At 46.5% G+C, this 17,467-nt stretch overlaps 1 long non-coding RNA gene and 3 other non-coding genes across 5 annotated transcripts; 2 read left to right on the forward strand and 2 right to left on the reverse strand.

Annotated features, from left to right (window-relative positions):
- Positions 1-946: 946 nt before the first annotated feature.
- Positions 947-1,018, forward strand: TRNAC-GCA (transfer RNA cysteine (anticodon GCA)). The gene has a single exon. It is a non-coding gene; the product is annotated as a tRNA-Cys (tRNA).
- Positions 1,019-2,173: 1,155 nt separating this feature from the next.
- Positions 2,174-2,245, forward strand: TRNAC-GCA (transfer RNA cysteine (anticodon GCA)). The gene has a single exon. It is a non-coding gene; the product is annotated as a tRNA-Cys (tRNA).
- A 3,550-nt stretch (positions 2,246-5,795) lies between these two features.
- LOC112664274 (uncharacterized) lies at positions 5,796-16,179 on the reverse strand. Of its 2 annotated transcripts, XR_004805551.2 has the most exons (4): positions 15,763-16,132; positions 15,478-15,657; positions 7,706-7,906; positions 5,796-5,992 (listed from the first exon to the last, which is right to left on the reverse strand). It is a non-coding gene; the product is annotated as an uncharacterized LOC112664274 (long non-coding RNA). The 2 variants fall into 2 exon arrangements; XR_003139610.3 differs by lacking the exons at positions 5,796-5,992; positions 7,706-7,906 and having other exon boundaries at positions 15,340-15,657; positions 15,763-16,179.
- TRNAY-GUA (transfer RNA tyrosine (anticodon GUA)) lies at positions 10,872-10,943 on the reverse strand. The gene has a single exon. It is a non-coding gene; the product is annotated as a tRNA-Tyr (tRNA).
- Positions 16,180-17,467: the final 1,288 nt, after the last annotated feature.

The following is a 17,467-nucleotide window of genomic DNA, read 5'->3' on the forward strand; positions in this document are numbered from 1 at the left end:
GTGCTAGGTACTTTGGCCCAGCACCCCAGGCTCCAGGGCCTTTGTCAGTATTTCTGGACAGGAGAGCTGCTTCCCCAAAGCCCTGTGAGCAGCGTAGACGGTATGGAAGAGTGCTTCTATGGGACGGGGCGGTGTGGGAGGGGGCGCACCCGGGAGGGTTGACAGGGCCTCAGACCCTCCTTTAGCTTCTCCATCAATGGGTGGGGGTGGGGTGGGAGGCACCTTCTTTGGCCATGGCCTCCACCAGCGCCCAGACTTCAGATGAGAGGGCAGCCCATCCCGGCCGCCTCCTCCTTCCTGCTTCCTGCATCTGTTCTGCGGCCTTGGGACTCACGCCCCCAACTCCCCCCCCCCCGCCCCCCCCCCCCCCCCCCCCCGCCTTGCCATGCCCTGGGGGCTCAGGAGCAAGCTCCCCAACCTCCCCAGAGCCCTTTCCTCCTGGAGCAGGAATCTGGAACTGGTTCACCGGGTTTCTCTGCAGTGTTCAGTAGGTGGAGTGGATGAGCCTCTGGTGGAAAGGGAGAAGGGGGGTCCTCTGGGTCTCAGGGTGTGGTGTCAGGACCAGGTTCTTGGCCCAGACCTGCTCCTCGATCTGCGCAGGGACCTCTCTGCTCAGCGCCGCAGTGCAGGGAGGGAGGAGAGGACCCATGTTCCGCTCAGATGGGCCAGCCGATGACGGGCCATCGCAGCCAAGACGGATCGAGGGTGGCAGAGGTCAGGAGCCAGAGGGACGAAGAAGTGGAAGGAGAAGGAAGGCTGAGCCTGGCATGGAGAAGCTGCTCAGTAGGTGTTGATACGGGGACAGGGACGAGTGAGCGCAGGGTGATAGGGAGGGCTGGGCTGTCATGGACCAGCCTGCCTGCTTCCAGGAACATGGCCTTGGAAGTCCAGGCGACAAGCCAATGACATGGTTCAAGAGGTGCAATTAAGGCTTAAAGGCAGGTGTGGGGGTATAGCTCAGGGGTAGAGCATTTGACTGCAGATCAAGAGGTCCCCGGTTCAAATCCGGGTGCCCCCTGGCTGGCTGATGTCACTTTTGGCGAGGAAGTAGTAAAGCCTGGGTTCTGTTCTGTCCTCACTCCTCTCTAGGACTTGGACACCAGGGAGGGTGGTTGTGAGGATTCCTTGAGGCCACAGCTAGTCATGCTGTGTTGTGTCACAGCTTTCCCCAACCACATTAGCAGGAATCCAGACTTCCAAGATGCTTCCTGGCCGGCTGAGCACACCTTCCTCAGTCTTAAGCCTCACCAATCTCCAGACACACCTGACCCACTTTTTTAAAAAATAGATTTTAATTATTTATTCATGAGAGACACAGAGAGAGGAAGAGACACAAGCAGAGGGAGAAGCAAGCTCCCCGCAGGGAGCCTGATGGGGGACTTGATCCCGGGACTTCAGGATCATGACCTGAGCCAAAAGCAGATGTTCAACCACTGAGCCACCCACTGCCCCCTGATCCACTTTTTAAGAACATTTTTCTTCTTACTCCTTCCCTGGCCTTATCCCTCCTTGGCCTCCCCAGCTTCTTCGTTTTAGCAGGCTCCTCCTTGTCCATCTCCTCCAGAAAGCCCCTCCTGACTTCCTAGCAGCAGAGCTTCCTACTCCCCGCTCCCACAGCTCTCCGAGTGGACTTCCACTGCCACTCTGTGGAAATACTTTGGTTCGTGGGTTTGTCTCCTACTTGGACTCTTTGAGGAACAGGGATAATGTTTTGTTAGTCTGTGTCCTCAACATGAATGACAGAGCCTAGCACCTATCATGCTCCAAGAGTGTTTGTTGAATTAATGAATGAATGAATGAGCGAAACGATGAGCACGCTCCTGAGGCTTCGAGTATGGAAGAGGCTCTCCTTGGGCTGAGTGTTAGGTTCACTTAAGACCCAGAAACGACCACTCCTGTTCTGATGACTATGTGCCAGCCTAGGGAGAAAGACTAGTACAGACTTCAATGATCTTTCCAGGTGTAAAGGTTGATGCCGTTGCTACAGCCTGAGGCAGAGATCAGGAGAGAAGAGGACCCCTTAAGGTTGAAAGGGGAAAGATGGAAAAGTGGAGTATAGTGGAGGAGATTTGCCACCTCCTGGACATGCAGAAAAACCCCAGCAAAATATGGACAGAGAGATCCTGAGTGCAATGCATGGGTAAAAGGTAATAATGCAAAGCTATAGGCAGGTGGGGGTATAGCTCAGGGGTAGAGCATTTGACTGCAGATCAAGAGGTCCCTGGTTCAAATCCAGGTGCCCCCTTCCTTATGTTTTAAATTACTGAAGCAGGTCCTGGCATCCTGCCTCTTCTCCCCACATATAATCACTAAAATTAATGTTCTTTGCCTTGGGATACAAATTTAGGCTCTGCACCAGGACCAGTTCCAAGAATCTTTCCCTGAGTATCATCTAGACAATAGCTAGAGGGATCACATTTCACTGAAGAGGTTGGCTCAGTCCACTCCTACCTTCCGTGGAAAGACTCTTGCCTTCCTTGGCCTGCAGGGAGCCTTCACTTCCTTTCTCTTTTTTTTTTTTTTTAATTTTTTATTTATTTATTTATGATAGGCACACAGTGAGAGAGAGAGAGGCAGAGACACAGGCAGAGGGAGAAGCAGGCTCCATGCACCGGGAGCCCGATGGGAGCCCGATGTGGGATTCGATCCCAGGTCTCCAGGATCGCGCCCTGGGCCAAAGGCAGGCGCCAAACCGCTGTGCCACCCAGGGATCCCCCACTTCCTTTCTCTTAATGTCTCATTTTCTCAACCTTCTCATAATCTCCAGAGAGAAGGCTATTGCTTTGTTCCTACTGCTACCACTTGTGAGGTATGGATATGCATCTTCCTAGTTCCCAGAAGTGGCCATCGGAGTCAGAATGCATATCAAAAGCAGAGCCTCTGTCCTCTCCCTGGGAATCTCTCAGAGGGGCTGCCTCCACCACAGGCTTAGACCACTTGATTCTCCCTTTTCTCTCCTACTGCTCTTTGTTTTTTAACCTGCATCAGTATCTCCTTGGTGAGAAAGCCTAGAAGTAGACCCTAATTTATATAATAATTTTTAAAAAATTTAGTCAAAATATTTAAAACATAAAATTGGTATAGAGAATCCTGCAGAGGAATCTCCATGTTCCTTAACGAAGAAGATAATTTGAACTAATCTTTCCTAGGAGGACAAATAAAAAAGCTGGGAAAATATTACAACATATCATTGAAAACCTAAAAGAGGGACATGTGAGTGGCTCACTGGTTGAGCATTTGCCTTTGTCTTGTGGTGTGGTCCCGGGGTCCTGGGATCGAGTTCTGCATGGGGTTCCCCACAGGGAGTCTGCTTCTCCCTCTGACTGTGTCTCTGCCTCTCTCCCTCTGTGTCTCTCATAAATAAATAAATAGATAGATGATAGATAGATAGATAGATAGATAGATAGATAGATAGATGATAGATAGCTCTCAAAAAACAAACTAGTTAGATAGGAAATAAGGTGGAAATTTAAAACACATGGGAAACAGAAAGATAAAAGCTCCCATGAGAGGCTGCTGTGGCCCTGACCATGATATTCAGTCCAGAAGAGGCAGTGGAGAGGCTAAGTGACTTTCTGGAAGTCTCTCAGGACCAGGCGGATAGAAATCAGAATTCTGGGCTCACCTAGAGTAGGGACATGGGTAAAACCATCTTTGGCTTTTGGCTAGGACCCTGAGGAGAAAGAAAGAGAATGAAAACAGTCTCTGCAAGAATTTGTGGTTGGTCTCTGTGATATTTGGATGGCCCAGAAAACTCAAGCCTTTATATTATATCAAGGTGTCCTGACTGCTAGAATCCCTCAGATATTGGAAAAAGCAATAAAGGATATTATTATCTCGACTGGCCTTCAAATTACTTCTAAAAAATACATTTTTAAATACAATGTTCAGTATGTAGTCAAAATAACTATGCACCCAATGAGGCAAAAACCATCAATGAAAATCAATAGAAACAACAGACTATAGAACTAAACACAGGGACCTTTTGTACTAGAACTGCCAGAAACACACTGTAAGAAAACAGTGCTTGCTATTTTCAAGAAGATAAGAGAAAAACTTGAAAATTTCAATAGGAAGCTGGAAAGCATAAGTAGTAACTAAGAAGATGTGAAAAGAGAACATAGGAATCTATGTTATCTAAAAATTGATAGCTAAAATTTAAAACTCAGAGAGTATTTCCATGTTACAGTCAGTGAATGGTTTCAGCCAAAGAGAAAATAGGTGAATTAGAACGTTGGGATGAGGGGTGCCTGGGTATTTAATAATACCCTCCAGTTTTACCCATGTTGTTACCAATGGCAGAATTTCCTTCTTTCTAATGGCTGAATAATATTCCACTGTGTGTGTGTGTGTGTGCCACTTTCTTTATTCATCCATTGATGGACACTAAATCAGCATTTTTTAGTATATTTTGTATTTTTTTAGTAGAGTCGATTTGCCAACACATAGTATAACACCCAGTGCTCATCCAGCCAAGTGCCCCACTCAGTGCCCATCACTCAGTCACCCCATCCCCCACCCACCTCCCCTTACAGAGTTAGGAGTCTCATGTGCTGTCACCATCTCTGGTATTTCCCACTCATTTTCTCTCCTTTCCCCTTTATTCCCTTTCACTATTTTTTATATTCCCCAAATGAATGAGACCATGTAATATTTGTCCTCCAACTGACTTATTTCACTCCGCATAATACCCTCCAGTTCCATCCACGTCGAAGCAAATGGTGGGTATTTGTCATTTCTAATGGCTGAGTAATATTCCATTGTATACAGAGACCACATCTTCTTTATCCATCATCTTTTGATGGACACCGAGGCTCCTTCCACAGTTTGGCTATTGTGGACATTGCTGCTATAAACATCGGGGTGCAGGTGTCCCAGTGTTTCACTGTATCTGTATCTTTGGGGTAAATCCCCAGCAGTGCAATTGCTGGGTCATAGGGAAGTTCTATTTTTAACTCTTTGAGGAACCTCCACACAGTTTTCCAGAGTGGCTGCACCAGTTCACATTCCCACCAACAGTGCAAGAGGGTTCCCCTTTCTCCACATCCTCTCCAACATTTGTTGTTTCCTGTCTTGTTAATGTTCCCCATTCTCAGTGGTGTGAGGTGGTATCTCATTGTGGTTTTGATCTGTATTTCCCTGATGGTAAGGGATGCAGAGCATTTTCTCATGTGCTTGTTGGCCACGTCTATGTCTTCCTCTGTGACATTTCTGTTCATGTCTTTTGCCCATTTCAGGATTGGATTGTTGGTTTCTTTGCTGTTGAGTTGAATAAGTTGTTTATAGATCTTGGATACTAGCCCTTTATCTGATACGTCATTTGCAAATATCTTCTCCCAATCTCTAGGCTGTCCTTTAGTTATGTTGATGGTTTCTTTTGCTGTGCAGAAGCTTTTTATCTTGATTAAGTCCCAATAGTTCATTTTTGCTTTTGTTTCTCTTGCCTTCATAGACGTATCTTGCAAGAAGTTGCTGTGGCCAAGTTCAAAAAGGGTTGTTGCCTGTGTCCTCCTATAGGATTTTGATGGATTCCTATCTCACATTAAGATATTTCAACCATTTTGAGTTTATCCTTCTGTGTGGTGTAAGAGAATGGTCCAGTTTCATTCTTTTGCATGTGGCTGTCCAATTTTCACAACACCATTTTTTAAAAAGATTTATTTATTTATGATAGACAGAGAGAGAGAGAGAGAGAGACAAGCAGAGGGAGAAGCAGGCTCCATGCTGGGAGCCTGATGTGGGACTTAATCCCAGGACTCCAGGATCACACCCTGGGCCAAAGGCAGGCACTAAACCACTGAGCCACCCAGGGATCCCTTCTCAACACCATTTATTCAAGAGACTGTCCTTTTTCCAGTGGATAGTCTTTCCTGCTTTGTTGAATATTAGTTGACCATAGAGTTGAGGGCCCATTTCTGGATTCTCTATTCTGTTCCATTGATCTATGTGTAAATCAGCATTTAGAGAAATACTTAGAGCTTTGAGCAATATACTGAAAAAGAAGAATAGAAATAAACTAAGAATCCACCTCAAGAAGTTAGAAAAACTGGATAAAAGAATACTATGAGAGACGAAATAAAGAGCAGAAATTAATGAAATAGAAAACAAATGCTATAGAGAGGATTAACAAAGCCAAAAGTTGGTTTTTGAAGAGAAATTATTGACATTATTGACATTATCTGGTGAAACTGATAAGAAAAATAAGAAAGGAGAAACAAATAAACCTATATCAGAAATCAAAAAGAAAAACTATAGATTCTTTAGACTTTAAAATAACGATTATTTAACATTATGAAAAATAATATACAAAAAATTTAAAATCAAACAAAGAACTAACTGTGTGGCAGGCATGATTTTACATACTTTAAAAATATTAATGTATTTAATTTGTGTAGCGTCTTTACAAACTAGGCACTATTCTTGTTCTCATTTCTATCATCATGCCCATTTTATATATGGCAAAACTGAGGCTGAGGGAGTTAATCAATTTCGCTGAGGCCACTCAATTAGAACCCATAATTTGAACTCCTGCATTATGTCTTAAGAGTTCAAGGACTTTGCCACCATGCTATCCTGAAATTGAGCAAGAACTTAAAAATACTACAACTTAACAAAACTGACAAAAGAAAAATAGAAAAGCTGAATAGTCCTCTAAGTTTTAAATAGTTATTTTATTTATTTATTCATTTATTTATTTATTTAAATAAATTAATTTTTTATTGGTGTTCAATTTACCAACATACAGAATAACACCCAGTGCTCATCCCATCAAGTGTCCCCCTCAGTGCCCGTCACCCATTCACCCCCACCCCCCGCCCTCCTCCCCTCCCACCCCTAGTTCTTTTCCCAGAGTTAGGAGTCTTTATGTTCTGTCTCCCTTTCTGATATTTCCCACACATTTCTTCTCCCTTCCCTTATATTCCCTTTCACTATTATTTATATTCCCCAAATGAATGAGTAAATAGTTATTTTATTTAAACTGTTATTTGAAAATTTTCACAAAAAATTGAGACAGGATGGTTTTACTGGTGAGTTTTGTCTCATACTTTAAATAAGCAATAGGTATTTTTACATAAAAATCTAATAGAAAAGATATATATCTTCTACAACTCCTTTTGTGAGACTAGCACAATCTTGATACCAAAACCCAACAAAGACAGTATAAAGAATGCAAAGGCTAATTTCACTCATAAACATAGGTAGAAAAAATTTTTTTGAAGATTTTGTTTATTTATTCATGAGAGACACAGTGAGAGAGGCAGAGAGATAGGCAGAGGGAGAAGCAGGCTCCCTGTGGGGAGTCTGATGCGGGACTCAATCCTGGGACCCAAGGATCATGCCCTGAGCCAAAGGCAGATGTTTAACCACTGAGCCACCTAGGGGTCCCCATAGGTAGAAAAAATTAAATAAATTATTATCTAACCTAATTCACTAATATATATAAAGGATAGGACATCACCAAGTTGGATTTGTAAATGGAATGCAAAGTATGTTTAATTTTATAAAAAGCAATGAGTGTAATTTACCATGTAACTAGACTAAAAGAGGAAAACCATATGATTCTCAATAGAAGCAAAAAGGGGGTTTGATAAAATTTCACATCCATCCATGATAAAAAATATTTTTGCAAACTAGAAATTGAAGAAAATTTCCTTAATTTAATAAAAACCACTTACAAAAAGCATAGTTCATGATATGTACTTACTGATGAAATGCTGAGAGCTTTTTATTTGAAATCAGAATGAGGGATCCCTGGGTGGCGCAGCAGTTTAGCGCCTGCCTTTGGCCCAGGGCATGATCCTGGAGACTCGGGATCGAATCCCACGTCGGGCTCCCGGTGCATGGAGCCTGCTTCTCCCTCTGCCTGTGTCTCTGCCTCTCTCTCTCTCTCACTCTGTGTGTGTGACTACCATAAATAAATAAAAATTAAAAAAAATTAAAAAAAAAAAGAAATCAGAATGAGTCAAGGTATCTACTATCAACACCCTTATTCAACATTACGATGGAGGTCTAGTAAGCACAGTAAGGTAAGAAAAAGATAAAATCTATATGGTTTGGAACAAGGGAAATAAAACTTGCTGACTACTTAGTGTGAGCATACACATAGGAAATCCAAAGAATCAACAAAGAAATTATTAGAATTAATGGGTGTTTAGCGAGATGGCAAGCATATACCCTCCATTCTCTTATCCCCTTTTGCATGACAAAATTATAACTTTTGAAGTGATACAGTAGAAATTTCTACTTTCAAATCTTAAAATTCTAATGTTAATCGATATTTTTATCCTCCTCACAAATTACATAAAGACACCTCAACTCTTACCATTCTGTTCCTTATATGTTGTTGTTAGTATTTTAGTTTTATCTTTAAAAAAACTTTGTAAATTAGATACGAATATTGTCAATGATTTTTAGATTTATTTACATATCCTATATTTTCTTTGTTCAATGTTCCTTTTTGTGTCTCAGACCTCCCATTCTGGGATCATTTTTATTTCCTCTAAAGTATATTTTTAGGGTAGCCCCGGGTAGCTCAGCGGTTGAGCACGGCCTTCAGCCCAGGGTGTGATCCTGGAGACCCGGGATCGAGTCCCACATCGGGCTCCCTGCATGGAGCTTGCTTCTCCCTCTGCCTGTGTCTCTGCCTCTCTCTCTCTCTCTCTGTCTCTCATGAATAAATAAATAAAATCTTAAAAAAAATAAAGTATATTTTTAAAAATTGCTTTAATGAGTGTCTGTTAGCAGCAAACTCAACTTTTGTCTGTTCTTGAAGAATAGTTTGGCTGGGAATAGAATTCAAAGCTGTCTGTGATTTCCTCTCAACATACGGAATATGATATTGTACTGCTTTCTGGCTTCCTTTGCAACTGTTGATAAGTCATATGGCAGCTGAAATATCATCCTTTTATAGATGATCTCAGATTTCCTTCTGGCTACCTTCAAGGGACAGAGTCCTCACCCTCAACCTGGAGACTAAGTACACACTGGTGAGTGCAGGGACCAGGTGAAGGGAGTGTGGGGAGATCAGAGGAGGGGAAAAACACAACACCTGAGCAGAGCTACCTGCTGCGGTTTGCAAGAAAACTCAGAAACCAGATTCAGCAAAGAGGAGAGGACATTGGAACTTCCTTATCACCTCTAGTGGCTAAAATGCTAGGGGGCATCCAGATTTGAACTAAGGACCTCTTGAGCTGCAGTCAAATACTCTACCCCTGAGCTATAACCCTTGCTACACCAGTGAAATCCAATTGGTACCCTTTCCCTGAGCAGCCACACCCAGAGCTTCTACCCTAGATGCCCCTTCAGCACGGTTGGCTGAGTCGCCAGACCTGCTTTACAGCTACCTCATCTGCCTGCCTCAGAAGAAGCAGCAACATGTTGCTTTCTCACCACTGCTCTGCAAGGTCTCCATCTTCAGTTCCCAGGTGAGGGCAGCGCTTGGGATGCATTCCCTGAAGGCTGGAAGGCTCCATTGTAACATCTGTATTGTGGTTTTTGTGCTCAGCACCTGAAAACACAGACTCACAAGGCCCAGTGGCTGGCCCAGGATGCACCCCTTAAAAGGCAGAAGATGCACAGACTGGGGATGGGTCAGAGCTCTGTACGCATTGCTGCACCCTCGGATGCAAGCAGAGCCCGCTCTCATTGCCTCAGATCTCCATGACTTCAACCCTTAGCCCACTGGGTGAGATGAGCCACCTGAAGAAATGATTGTCCTTAGGCTCCAAGTCCCCCTTTCTGTGCTCCGCTCTGCGATGCTGGCTCTGGGACTCTGTACCCCATGTTTGTCCTTTGCCAAGTGGCTTCCTAGTTGGTCCCCAGTAGGGCTCTCAGAAGGAGACTGGAAGGTCGGAGCGGGACAAAGCACCTGCTCTGCCTGCTCTGGTTCCTGCCACTGTCACCTAGCAGCGACAGCTCGTCCCAGGAGCAATAGCGATTGCTGCCTGTGGTTTGGTGCTCACAGGACCAGCCTTGTCACAACTCTTTGGGGACACCAATGCCTCCCTAGAGATCTGAGGCTGGGATCCACAGAGGAACTCCCCAAACCTGCAAGAGTTCCAAAGTTCATCCTCCTCCTGTGTTCTCCCGACTTCTCACAGGTACTACCCCCGTGAGACTTGGTCCCTCCTTTTTGTCTTTATGAAGGGTTGAATCGCCAAAAAGATCTGCTGAAATCTCCCTCAGTACCACTTGGATCGGGTCACTGGAGAGACAGCGAGGTGGGATGAGGTCACAGCGGCGTTGGGCAGGACACAGTGTGATGGGGTCCTGGTAGGAGGAGGAGAGACATACTCGGGGAGAGACAGCCTTGTGAAGACAGAGGCAGAGGCTGCATGGGTGCCTCATCTACAAGGGATGTCAAGGGTTGTCACCGGACACCAGAAGCTAGAGGCACAGGGAGGACCCTCCTCTTCTGAGAGAGCACTGCCCTGTGCATATCTTGATTTCAGACTCCCCAGAGCTCTGCGACAATAAAGTTCTGTTGTTTTACACACTCAGCTTGTGGTGCTTTGTTACAGCAGCTTTAAGAAACTGATACACTCATTGATGATTATTTATATTAATTCTCTATTAAAATAACAGAGGCAGCTTTTGTCCCTGGACTGGACCCTGGATGATACTGAATTGGTACCATTGTGGCTCTGGGGAAACAGACCCTCAAAGAGGACATTTGGGATGGATTTGGTCTTGTCCTTGATCTTCAAGGCGGTGCTGAGGGCCCGATTGGAACTTGGATCTACAGAATGGCTGAAAGTGTGTACAGGTTCATAGGCCAAGCCAGCCTCGACCTGTTTGGGGATCGAGAGGGTGGTGTCTATACAACTCGATTTTGTCATTTCGGATAAAGGAGGAAAAAGTAGGGTTTTCAAAGGGGGCACCTGGACTTGAACCAGGGACCTCTTGACCTACAGTCAGATGCTCTACCACTGAGCTATACCCCCTCATGCTAAAAAGGGTGTGTAATTAATAAACTCCTTACACTTCCACAGGACTGCTGGTTCTGTGCAACTATAAATGCACCCTCTCATGCCATAACTATCCTCCTTTCCCAGAAAGGCACCATCACTTCTTGGCATCAGCTCGGAAGATCAGTGAAGTTTTCATCTGAGACCATGACATCTGTACCTGGCTTAGTTTTCAGGCTGAACATGAAGCTCAGGGGTAAGTCGGTGCTCGCTGAGCAATGACTAGAATGTTCATCACCAGCCTTTCAATTTGTCATATTAGTTTACATTTTTATATAATCAGATTGATCCTTTATAGTGTGCGATTTGGGGGCTGTGTCAGGATGGTGTCAGGATGTGCCAGTGTCTGCCTTTCGGGCCTTGAGCATTTGGAACAGATGTTGGTGCATGTGCTGGTTTGTGGCGGAAACAGATTGGCGCCTAGTGCTGGGCAGTGCCAGGGGTCATGGTGGTTTCCTCAGTCTGCTGAGGGCGCAGCTTGCTTTGGGGCATCGTTCCTAGAAGGTGAGCTTGGAGACTCCTTTTCCATGCCTCTTCCTCGGTGACATATATATTTGTAACGTACATCTGAGACTCCATCTGGCTTCTGCGGGCTGGACCTGAGGGCTCTGACTGACACAGGGAGCTAAATCCTGAAGTGCCTTCTGTCCCACCCTGCTGACAAATGCATCTCTGAGTGAAGCTTTTCCTACTCTCTGCAGTGAGGGATCAGTTGTATTTTTCTTAAGATCTATCGTGGCTCAATACCCGTGCATTGGGCTTGTGGACATTGAGACCCACAGCGCCAGAGCTGGTGAACACTTGATTGTTGCAGAATCTCCAAGCAGCAACAGAGAGCTTATGGACACTTTTTTTTTTTTTTTTAAGATTTTATTTATTCACGAGAGACAGAGAGAGAGAGGCGGAGACACAGGCAGAGGGAGAAGTAGGTTCCCTGTGGGGAGCCCAATGCAGGACTTGATCTCAGGATCCCGGGATCACTCCCTGAGCCCAAGGCAGACGCTCAACCACTGAGCCACCCAGGCATGCCCGACTTTTTTTTAAGATTTTATTTATTTATTCATGAGAGACACATGAGGGAGTCAGAGACACAGGCAGAGGGAGAGGGAGAGGCCCTGGACAACACTTTGAAGGGCACCAGGCTCTTGCTCACTTTGGCAGCTCTTATACTGATGGGCACTAGCCTCAAGGATGTGCTGACCATGAACTCCTCCAGAATACAGAGATGACTTTCTGACTCTGTGATGATAGTTATGTGAGCCCCACTGTACAGCTGCCTTTTCCAGCCGGCAGGAGAATCCTACCCCACCAGTTAGCAGCTGCGTTCAGTGGCTTAGCAACGGGCCAGAAACAAGAGTGTCATTGTGCCGGATGGTATAGACTCACTACAGTACCATGCATTTCTAGTGGGAAAGACAGGGAGTTCCTGGGAGAGTTCACAGGCAAGGAAGCAGCCCGATGCACAGTGCCCCTGAGCTCTCTCTATTCCATAGAGAGGTGGGCTTGGACCAGGCAGAGCCGGGTGCACCACAGAAAGTGCGCCCTTGGAGGGATCTTTCCTTGTGCTGCCATACATTGTCATGGGAGCACTGGGAAGGCCTTGGGAGCACCCGAGTGACTGCACCAGGGGTAGTTCCTGGTCAAGGACATGGCCTCGTTAGAAGAGCCTCCTTCTAATGAGTAACTCAGACCTACACTGAGCTAGTACTCATTGGTCTTGTTGGTCATTGATAGGGAAAGGGCTTGAGCCTTCTGACTCATCTTGATTTGTGGTATAAACACATCTCCTTTGTGGTGTAAACAAGCTAGGCACACACACTTTTCTTTTGTAAAGGGGGTGTGGAGGTGAGCAGACCAGGACTGGCATGGCCACTCCAGGGTGTCTTTAGGGACACAGGCTCCTTTTAGCTCTCTCTGGTCAGCCTTTCTTGAAATGTGGATCCCATCCTCAAGGTTGATCCATGGTACATGTTGGCAGCTGGTGCTCCAGTCATCACATCTATGCTCCAAGTAGGAAGCAGGAATAAAGGTCAAAAAAGGGACATAACCTTTTCTAAAATTTTCTCAGAAGTCTTGTCCAATGACTGCATTTTATCCCTCTTTGCCTCCCTTAGCCAAAGAGAGGCCATGAAATGTGGTCTTTTGGGTGGGACATACTGCTTGGTATAAAACCAGGTATAAAAGAGGGAAGGATGTATATCGGCTAGTTAACTGGCGAGCTCTGCCCCCTTCCGCACACACATGCAAACTTACACGCATACATACACACTTGCACATTTATACATATGTGTGTGTTTCTACTTTTTTTTTTTTTGTAAAGGGGATAAAATGTGGCCAATATCTAGGTCACTATACTGCATATCTGCAGGGTCCTATGTAATTGGTGGAGTTGTATAGTACACAACCTGTGCATCCGTACGTGGCTGCCCTGTCAATAACCATCTCTCCAGCATTCCATCTATCAAGACCTCTCCTATGAATACCTGCTGTTTTTTCAGAGCTAATGAAATATTTCACCCTGTTGGTAAGTTGGTCTGTTTCCACTCCTGTTTGATTAGAGGAAGCTTAGAGATGAGTTTTATATTCAGCTAGAGTCACTTCTCCGAACCTGGGCTCTCAGGAATAATCACTTACTTCCTCTCCTAAATGTTCAGCCCTTGCCTTTTTCTCCCCTTCGATTTGAAAAATCCATGGTAAAAGATACATAACATAATATGTATTGCCTTATCCATGTTGAAGTGTACAGTTCAGGGGCCTCAAGTACCTTCACACGGTTGTGCAACACCACCCGTCTCCTGATCTCCTTCGTCTTTCCAAGCTGAAACCCCATTAATCAATGACTCCTTACCCCCTGCCCCCTGACACCCATCCTTACGCTTCTTTGTCACCATGATTTTGGCTACTTCATGGAAACCAGTCCTGTTTATCCTTGTTTGACCGGTTGGACTTTTATGGTACCTTTTATTGCAAGCTGCCTCCGATTCAATTTTTTTGAAGCTAGCTTGGTGTAAACAAATAAAACCAGGATGGTAATAATTAGGCACGAGGGAAGCACCGAAAAAGCCTAGGGCAGATTTCCTCTCTCCCTTCAGGAAATGAGTGTGGCTGAGGAGGTAAACAGAACACACTGGAGTCTCTACTACTTGTTGGGAATGTAGACTCCAGGAGGCTGGGCCTGGCGGGTCTCAAGGCTGTCCTTCCACCGGAGCGGTCGGTCCACTGCGTAGAGACACCGGGATCTGGACCGAGCACCTGTTGGTTTGCACTCAAATGCTCCACCCCTGAGCTCTACTCCCACCCTGAGCTGTGCTCCCACGTTGTCATGTCTCCTGGGAAGCTGCCCGAGCACCTTCTCTGGGCACCCACCTCCACACTTGTCAGGGGCTGCTGTCCAGGGGTGCCTGGGTGGCTCGGCAGTTGAGCATCTGCCTTCGGCCCAGGGCGTGATCCCAGGGTCCTGGGATCGAGTCCCGCATCGGGCTCCCTGCGTGGAGCCTGCTTCTCCCTCTGCCTGTGTCTCTGCCTCTTTCTCTCTCTCTCTCTGTCTCTCTGTCTCTCATGAATAAATAAATACAATCTTGAAAAAAAAAAAGAGCCCCTGCTCCATGGCTGATGCATTTCGAATATTGAGCCACCGTTGCATTTCTGTTTGAGTCTTTCTCAGTTACATTGTCCTGTACGACTGGATGGGGTTTTCTACACTTGTACTGAGATGATTCTGGAGTGAGACTGGCCTTTGCCATAGAGGAGGATGGCTCCTTGCTCGAGGGCATCCGAGCTCCCTGTGCTAGAACCCCCAAACCAGGGCTCGGCTCCGTCTGTAGGAGGATGTAGGCTAGTCAAGCTCCCAGGACTCCAGACACATACAAATGAGCTGCTATCTGCGGCAGTCTGCCTTTTTTAAAAAGAAATAAGAGTCAAGAGTGTTGTTAAGTGGATGATCTTCCCCCCCAGGATTATAAACAAGGCTCTGATGCACATAAGCACACATTTGCCCACTTCTCACGATTCCTAAAAGTGAAATGTCAGGCTTCAAGGACGTGGCTTGGTGAAGCAGCCCAGGCAGCCCTTCCCGGGAGCACTCCGGGCAGGCAGCTGTCATGTGTTCCCCCTTCGCTTCCATCCCCGTGGTCCTGCCAGGTCATGACAGGGACTCTGCCTCTCACCTGAGCGCTGACAACCGGTGGGCCTCAGTGAGGCCATCAAGGTACGCAGCTTGGCTCCCAGACGCGCACAGCAGAGACCTGAACTTGTACACGCAACCTGATTTAACCTGCTCCCGAGACCTCCGGAATCAGACTCTCAAAGGAGGGTATTCCCTCCGTAAGCCAGAATGCCCCCCAGGTTCCCCCAGAAACCAAGTGAACTGTCAGAAGGTTGCTGAGTGAGGCTGCAATCAAAGCAAATGGAATTGGATGCTCTGGAGGGTTTTTGCGCAGGCCACAGAACATTTTCGTGTTCTATTCCGAGTCCAGAGTACTGTCCCTTCTCCAGAGGTCAGAATACTCACATCCATTGCAGTGGGCATCTCGGTGTCCTTGGTCACCCTCACTGGGTGGCTGAGTCCTTGTCACCCCATCCCCTGAACACATGCACTCCTTCTCCATCTTGCGCCTCAACCCTGTGACCTGCTAAGGGTGTGCGCATCTTGGTCCACACTGAGGGCTCCAGGATACGTAACTGCATTTTTCTACAAAACAATTTGATCTCTCTTTTGTGTCCCATCCTGCTGAATGACAGAAATTTAACCCCTCGACTCTGAGGTCCCCGACCACTTCCCCTGTGCTGAACCTACCTTCTGAAGGGACTTTTAGAGTACTTCGGCCTTTGGGGCAGGGGCGGGGGGCCATCTGGTCTGCCCCATGGTCTTGGCTGTATGGTGAGCTCAGGAACCTTCTGATCCCATGCTGGTCCCCTCTGCATCTTCTCCTTGGTTCCCTGGTCCTGGCCACCATGGCCATGTGGGTCTCCCATGCTGGGACACAGTCAGCTGCTCTAGTGCTGATCTTTCTTCTCTGGATCCCCCAGTGCCCAGACTGCTGGAATTAGAAAGGTAGGGCTCATCCCTTCCCTCTGGTACGAAGGACACAAGTTCTCCCTGGCTGCCTGGGGCAGGGGGGCGGTAGCAGGGGGATAGGGGCCAGAGGGGCAGGAAGTCCTGGTTACCATCCCCATTATGACCAGCCACACCTGAACCATAGGAAGACTTGGCTGTCTGTCTCCCCTCCACTGACCCCATGACTCCTCATCCTGACAAGACAGCTCTGGCAGGGGTCCTCCTGTGACTCAGCGGGGAATAGATTCTGTGAATTGTCGTCTTTTGGCTTCATGTCAACCCTGAGCTGGGTACAATTATTACCCCCATTCTGCAGATGAAGAAACTAAAGCTTAGAGAAATTCAGGGGTCCAGCCACTCTAACTCTGAGACTAAAGCTTCTAACCACATTGCAAGGTTTTTAAATTTAATTTTTATTTTTTTAAGATTATTTATTTACTTATTCATGAGAGACACAGAGTGAGAGGCAGAGACACAGGCAGAGGGAGAGGCAGGCTCCCTGCAGGGACCCCAATGCGGGGACTCAATCCCAGGACCTGGGATTACTCCCTGGGCCAAAGACAGATAGATACTCAACCAATGAGCCACCCATGTGTCCCAAGATTTTTTCTTTTTTTTTTTAAAGCACAGAGTGAATCGTGTCTCTGCATGGCAGGGCTAGATAAAACATCAGCCATTCCTTCCTGTGTGATTTCTCTCCTGAAATATTTGGGAGATACCAGCTCATCACCTGCTACTGCAGGCTGCTAGGCTCTGATGCACTTACTGAGATCGTAGCTCCCTTTTACTGATACTCCCTCCCGTCTCAAGAAGTCACATCGAGGGAGGCGCAGCGGTTTAGCTCCTGCCTTTGGCCCAGGGCGCGATCCTGGAGACCTGGGATTGAATCCCACGTCCGGCTCCCGGTGCATGGAGCCTGCTTCTCCCTCTGCCTGTGTCTCTGCCTCTCTCTCCCTGTGTGATTATCATAAATAAATAAAAATTAAAAAAAAAAGTCGTCATATCGAGTGCTCCTTCTCAAAAACATGTCTCTTGGGGTCACTTCTACCCATGGCCAGTCCCATCCATTGTGCACTGATTCTAATTTCACTTTCCTGGGGCGATACTCTCTTCAAGTTTTAGGGGTATCACCATCCTAAGTATAAACCAAAGTGGGATGGGTCCTGGGAGCAGTAGGGAAATTCTTTCCCCCCTAATCTGTGGGCAAGATGAGTCACTTCATCACCCCTGAGGCAGGAGCCCAGCTGGCTGCGGGGACACACTCATCGACCTGTCCATCCACTTGTTACCTCGTCCTGCGTTGCTAGTGATGCTCCTGGCACTGCTAATGAGTCTGAAACCATAGTGACTGGTTCTAGAAACATGCTTCCGCGCTTCCCCTTGCTTTTCAGCAAAGCTCCTTTTGAGAAGTCAGCCTATCTCCATGGTGCCAAGAGGAATATAG

This window comes from Canis lupus, chromosome 16, assembly GCF_003254725.2.
Source record: "Canis lupus dingo isolate Sandy chromosome 16, ASM325472v2, whole genome shotgun sequence".
Taxonomy (NCBI): Eukaryota; Metazoa; Chordata; class Mammalia; order Carnivora; family Canidae; genus Canis; species Canis lupus.